Source organism: Triticum aestivum, chromosome 7B (assembly GCF_018294505.1).
Source record: "Triticum aestivum cultivar Chinese Spring chromosome 7B, IWGSC CS RefSeq v2.1, whole genome shotgun sequence".
Classification (NCBI taxonomy): domain Eukaryota; kingdom Viridiplantae; phylum Streptophyta; class Magnoliopsida; order Poales; family Poaceae; genus Triticum; species Triticum aestivum.
In genome coordinates this window covers 755,339,601-755,345,827 of record NC_057813.1, presented here as the reverse complement: position 1 = coordinate 755,345,827, position 6,227 = coordinate 755,339,601, and positions in this window count along the sequence as shown.

Here is a 6,227-nt window from a genome sequence, read left to right as displayed (position 1 = left end):
AAGAATTAAAATGGAAACACAAAATTAAATGAAAAAGAAATCATAAAACTAAAAAAAACCAAACCTTATAGTACCGGTTGGTCTTACCAACCGGTACTAAAGGGCTCCAGGCCCCCGTAGCTGGCTCGTGCCACGTGGTTGCCCTTTAGCACCGGTTCGTGCTGAACCGGTACTAAAGGGGGGGGGGCTTTAGTGACCACAATTTAGTGCCGGTTATGTAACCGGCACTAAAGGGCCTTACGAACCGGTGCTATTGCCCGATTCTGCACTAGTGCTCCCATGTTACATGTGCCCCAGTACTTGCAACAATGAAGCTACAAGCGCATTAGCTATGCTTGCTAATGTCTTCTGTATGACTAAACTGAGATGTAGTACAGGTCGAGGGGGTCAAATAATAGCACAGAGAAAAATCTACATGATTATGTATATATAGGAAGAAAGTAAGACATGTTTCACATCAACGTGGGAAATCAAATTAATTGTTAGAGCCATATGAAAAAAGTTTCTCTGTTAAATAACTGTACAGTAGACAGTAGCTCTGTAGAAAATAATAATGAAAGATTGATATTTCAATACACACATTGGATCATTAGTGGATTCTATAGGGATAGGTATGTGTGTCTATCATCAATCCATTTCGTAAAATCTTTCGATAGTTATGCAGAGGGGAAGAACCACTCAGACCTAAAATATTTCTTTTCACTATCACTCCTACTAAGGGAAACTATACTGCTTTTGCCGCTCATTATGTCGAACACACAATAGATAGGAATGCCATGGACGAACTTTCGGCAATTGAAGCACTTGCACTGCGCAGAATGTTGCTTACATTTCCATTTCCATGCCCAATCATTGCCCGAAAGAAACACAAGGTTTCCTCCTCGAAAGTTTTGGTGATAGTGCTCAGAGGAACCAGTTACCTCAAACGCTCTCGAGCCAGTCTGTCCAACAAAGAGGACCTGATCGGCCAAGTCTTTCACCTCATACCACCGGCCCATATCCAAGTCTGCCTCGAATACACGCAGATCCATCGTGTGGTGATCAAGCCTGAGCTCATCCATCACTTCAAGAATGCTCCACCGCACCATCAGCAGCCTTTTCTTGTCGGCTGATGTGACTAGGTAGCATTTCGTGTCCATGTAGACCACATTTGGTTGTTCCTTAATGACATGCTCCACGCGAGTACTTTTGGACAATGAATCTTCGACAATCTCATGGGTGAACAGATTCCCCACTCCGCAGACAGCAAATATCTTTCCATGATGGAAGGCTACATCCTGATAAAAAAAGGTCCCACCATGGTGCTGACCATCGAATGACTTGGCTGCTTCCGACCACAAAAGCGGGGGCGATGTGCCCACGCAGAATCCTCCAAAGTTGGGATAGTAGTTGAATGGACAGCCTTGGAATAACGCGATAACGAGTTTAGGTGAGAAGAAGACAATCTTTTGAATGTCAGATTGTGGCACGCCAAGCCCGGGGTGGGGCTTCAAGGTGCCGACGACATCATTAGCACGAAGGCTCATCCAGTGGTAGTAGCATGGGAGCTTTATGGCCGTCGTGCTGGTTCGGCAGAATGGGTCCCAGAGGAAGCATCTGGAGGATGCCCCGTGCTCGAGTAGGAGCATGCTGCCGAATGAAGGGTCGGTGCGGGCATCGCTGGGCATGGGGAAGCGGCGCACCTTGCCATCGATAAGGCTCTGGTACTCGCCTTTGCCAAGGTTGATACACGGGACGGGTGGCGGCAGCAGCAGGCCCTGGTGCTTTGCGGCGAGGCGCCAGTCGTGGCAAACGGCGCCAAAGCTTAGGCGGTCGTCGTGGGACGCGAGACGTGAGAGGACCACGCCGGCGAGCTCAGGCGGCAGGTCCTTCCAAGGCGAAGAAGTAGAAACGCCGGCGAGCTCATGTGGCAGGTCCTTCGAGGGCCGAGAAGTAGAAGAAGTGCCGCCGGAGGTTGACCTGCCGAGGCAGAGACCCATGGGGAGATATGGGCAAGGTTTTGGTTACCAATTCCCGAGAAAATAACCGGCCATGAGGATGAACCGATTTGATCACGAACAGTCGCAGGCATGTACAAAGCCTGCGACTTCAATGATCCGGCTGCCTGATCGACTCTTCTGGACGTGGACGTGGCTGTTTCTATTCCGACCTTGATGGAATCGATATAGCCAACAACGATGCACACCGGATGGATTGCACCAGGCCTGGTTATTCTCTATCTATTGATTTTTACGGTATTGCTTTAACGGCGTTGACGTGTATATATACACAGCCAAGTCAGATAACCTGCAGCTCGGAGAAGGACGTGTAGAAGGACGTACTACTACTCGGACTAGGACGCACTCCTAAGTACAGTCCAATTTTTTGACTCTCAATGGAAACCAGGTACTCCCTGGCGTTTATTAGGCCCTTAAGCAAAGTAACCGTGTACCGTTTTTGTAAGGCCTCTAAACAGGACGCACTTAATTTCCCTCGATTAACTCCACTGCATGCGCGCAGGATTGGTTACACATCCGCCTTATTAGCTGCATGCACCATTGTCAGGACCTAAATTGCAGATAAGTTCAGTTTAAGTATGGGGTTCAGTTTCGCGTCATCAACGGCCTGGATCGCTCCTCTGCTTAGCATCGTCGCTAGCCGTTAGATCTTTACTGTACCGTTTCCAGTAGTTACTATTCCTCTTCACCGTCTTGTCGGTAAAAGCTTCCCCTATATATAACAGCCGGGGTGTGGCTGGTTGAGCATTCTACTCTCTCTGGATTGCCTGATGGCTTCGCTTATACGCTAGTCGGTTATCATACATCCAATAAAGTAGATCTGAGAGACTCAATCCCCCCGTTTATACAATTGCCCTTACAGATTCTCTCTAGATCATAGCTAGGTCCTGACAAAGTGGTAATCAGAGCTTGAGATCCTCGGCGGTGGCGCAAATACGAGGGAAATTTTCTCCGACGGGCGATTTCCCACCCTTCTTCCCACCCTTCTTCGGATCGGCGACGGAGTCAGTAGGTGACGTTGGCGGCGGGGTGGAGGCGCTGGTGGCGGTGAAATTCGGGCACAGGTCTGTCGAGCGGAATCGGTTGCTCGAGCACACTGCTTGACCAGTAAAATCACGAGTTCCTGCACAGATCCGTGCGCTAGGGTGGTGTGGATCGTGGCGGCGGCAGGATCAGGGGGACGGGAAGGGTTGCTGGAGTTCCAGTGGTAAAATTCCTCATCAAATCCTCTGATCGAAGGAGATGGGGCGTGCAAAGGCAATCGACGAGGCGGATCTGCAGGAGATCATGGCAATGCGTGATGATTTTGGCACTCTGCAGCAGGATAATGTTCAGATGCGGTCCGAGGTGTCAAAATTACAGGCGGAGGTGCTGTCCATGAGTGATAAACAAGGAGAAATCTCAAGCAGGTTGGAGGGGTTGAGCAGGTGGTTATGGACCTCAACAAACAACTGTCTACCATCAGTTCAGTGCTGCAATCGCTGGTAAAGACCACAGCAACATTGACTCAGAGTGAAATGCCCTCCACTTCTCAACAAGTTCCCAAGTCCCCAACACTGCAGCAGGAAAACATGCAGGATCAGTTGACTAGAACAGAACAATTGCGGAAGCAATTGGACATTGAAAGAGAAAAATCAAAACAGATGGAAGAACAACTGCAGAACCTGCCCCCAATAAGAACTAGCAGACTACAAGCACCTCCAGGGTTTGCAAACGCAATCAGGACAGATGCTAGCCAAAATGTTAGTACACCATTAACTGCAAGAGATCATGTGCCCACTCCAGCCTTCAACAAATTCTATCAACAGAATAGAGAGAGGCAGATGTGGCAGGGTTATCACAAAACCTATGAACAGGAGATGCAAGCTCAGTTCATGAGGTCATTAACAAAAGGACCAAAACTGGATTTTCCAAGGTTTTCAGGCCATGATCCAGTGGGGTGGACTAGGCAATGCAATAAGTACTTTCAGATGTCAGCAGCCCCTGAAGAGTACAAGGTGTCCCTAGCACAAATGTATTTGGTGGATGAGGCTGATGTGTGGCTTAGACGTTCAGGATTGCTGAAGAAACAATTATCGTGGAAGCAGTTTGGTGCTAAAGTTATAAAAAGGTTCTCTGACACAGGATCCTATGACTTAACTGAGAAATTCAACTCAGTTAAACAGCTAAACAACTCAGTGTTAGAATACACTAAGGTTTTTGAAGATCTTATGGCTGATGTTCAGGAAGAAAATCCTGAGCTGGGAGAACTGTGGTTTGTCAGACGTTATGTTAATGGATTAAGAGATGGGATCAAATTTCAACTTAGGCCTCTCAGGCCTCAAACACTCACTGATGCTTACTGCTTGGCTAGAGGTATTGAACCTTGCCACCCTCCCATAAGTGTAGCACCAAAGAAGCAAGGAGTTCCCTACAACAATGTTTATTAGAAGTCTAATTGGCATTCTCAAACAAAGCAGAGCACCTCTTTGCAACAACAGTCACTACCTGTCAGACAAGCAGAAGCCCCTGTTACTAATTCTCAAAAAGTAAGAAAAGTAGGGGAATGCTGGCGATGTGGGGACAAGTGGGTGCATGGCCACAAGTGCAGACTCATACCAAATGTCCATATGTTGCTACAGGAGGAAGGGGAACAGCAACCAGAAGAAATAGAGGAAGAAACACAACATGAACAAGTGGAAACTAATGAACAAGAAGAGCAAGTCATGTTTCTCTCTGCTCATGCTATGGGCCAACAATTGGCAGTGCCCACGCCAACAATCATTATATATATAAATGGCAAACGAGCAGTTGCTCTTCTGGATTCAGGCAGTACAACTTCCTTTATCAATCCACAATTTGCAGCTAAAGCTAATTGCAACATATTGCCAGTGAAACCAAGAGATACTACAGTAGCTGGTGGTGCAAAATTAATATCTGCATCTGTAGTCCCAAAGTGTGAGTTCATAGTTGCTAAAACAAAGATTTCACACAACTTCAGAACTCTAGACCTGCCTACCCATGATGTAATCTTGGGATATGACTGGTTTACAGCAGTTAGTCCTGTGGCTTTTGACATTCCCAAGCAACAGTTCAGTTTCACACAACAAGGGCAACAGTCCATATCTACAGCTATCTTCACAAACCCTCAAACTACTAAGGAGGTTCAAGCAGATGATGTGAAGAAGCTTATGGATAAAGGGGCAGAGGTTTTCTTACTACAAGTGCATAATATACTTATGGAAGCTCCAGAAGGAACTAAAACTCCTCCACAAATACAACAACTCCTCTTGAAATATGCTGATCTGTTTGAGGAGCCCACTGAACTTCCACCTCATAGGGCACTGGATCACAAAATTCCTTTGATTCCAGGGGCAAATCCTCCACAACTAAGACCTTACAGAGTTCCACAGCATCAAAAGAAAGAAATGGAAGAGCAAATAAAGAAGTTATTGGCTAAACACTTGATCAGGCACAGCCAAAGTCCTTACGCTGCTCCAATCCTGTTGGTTAAGAAGAAGGATAGCTCTATGAGGTTATGCACTGATTTCAGAAAACTGAATTCCCTGACAGTCAAGAATAAATTCCCTATACCAGTAATAGAGGATTTATTGGATGAATTGCATGGAGCAAAGTATTTCTCTAAGTTGGACTTGAGATCTGGGTATCACCAGATAAGAATGCACCCAGATGATATACACAAGACTGCTTTCAGGACCTTTTTGGGACATTTTGAGTACTTAGTCATGCCTTTTGGGCTATCTAATGCTCCTGGCACATTCCAAGAACCGATGAATACAATATTTGCTCCCTATTTGAGGAAGTTTGTGTTGGTCTTCTTTGATGATATCCTCATCTACAGCAAAAACCTCAAAGAACACCTGGAACATGTCCAAATGGTCTTACAAGTGTTGAAGGACCATAAGCTGTTTGCAAACATGTCCAAGTGCAGTTTTGCAGTGCAAAAAGTAGAGTATCTGGGACATGTAATTTCTGAGAAGGGAGTAGCTACTGATCCACAAAAGATTACAGCAATTGCTGAGTGGCCAACTCCTAACACAGTCACTAAGTTGAGAAGCTTCTTGGGTTTGGCTGGGTATTATAGAAGGTTTATTAAAGATTATGGCCTTATTTGTAGACCACTGCATGACCTTCTAAAGAAAGGACAATTCCAATGGACCCCAGTGCAGGACAAGGCCTTCTGTACATTGAAACAAGCCCTGACTACAGCTCCAGTTCTGGCACTACCAA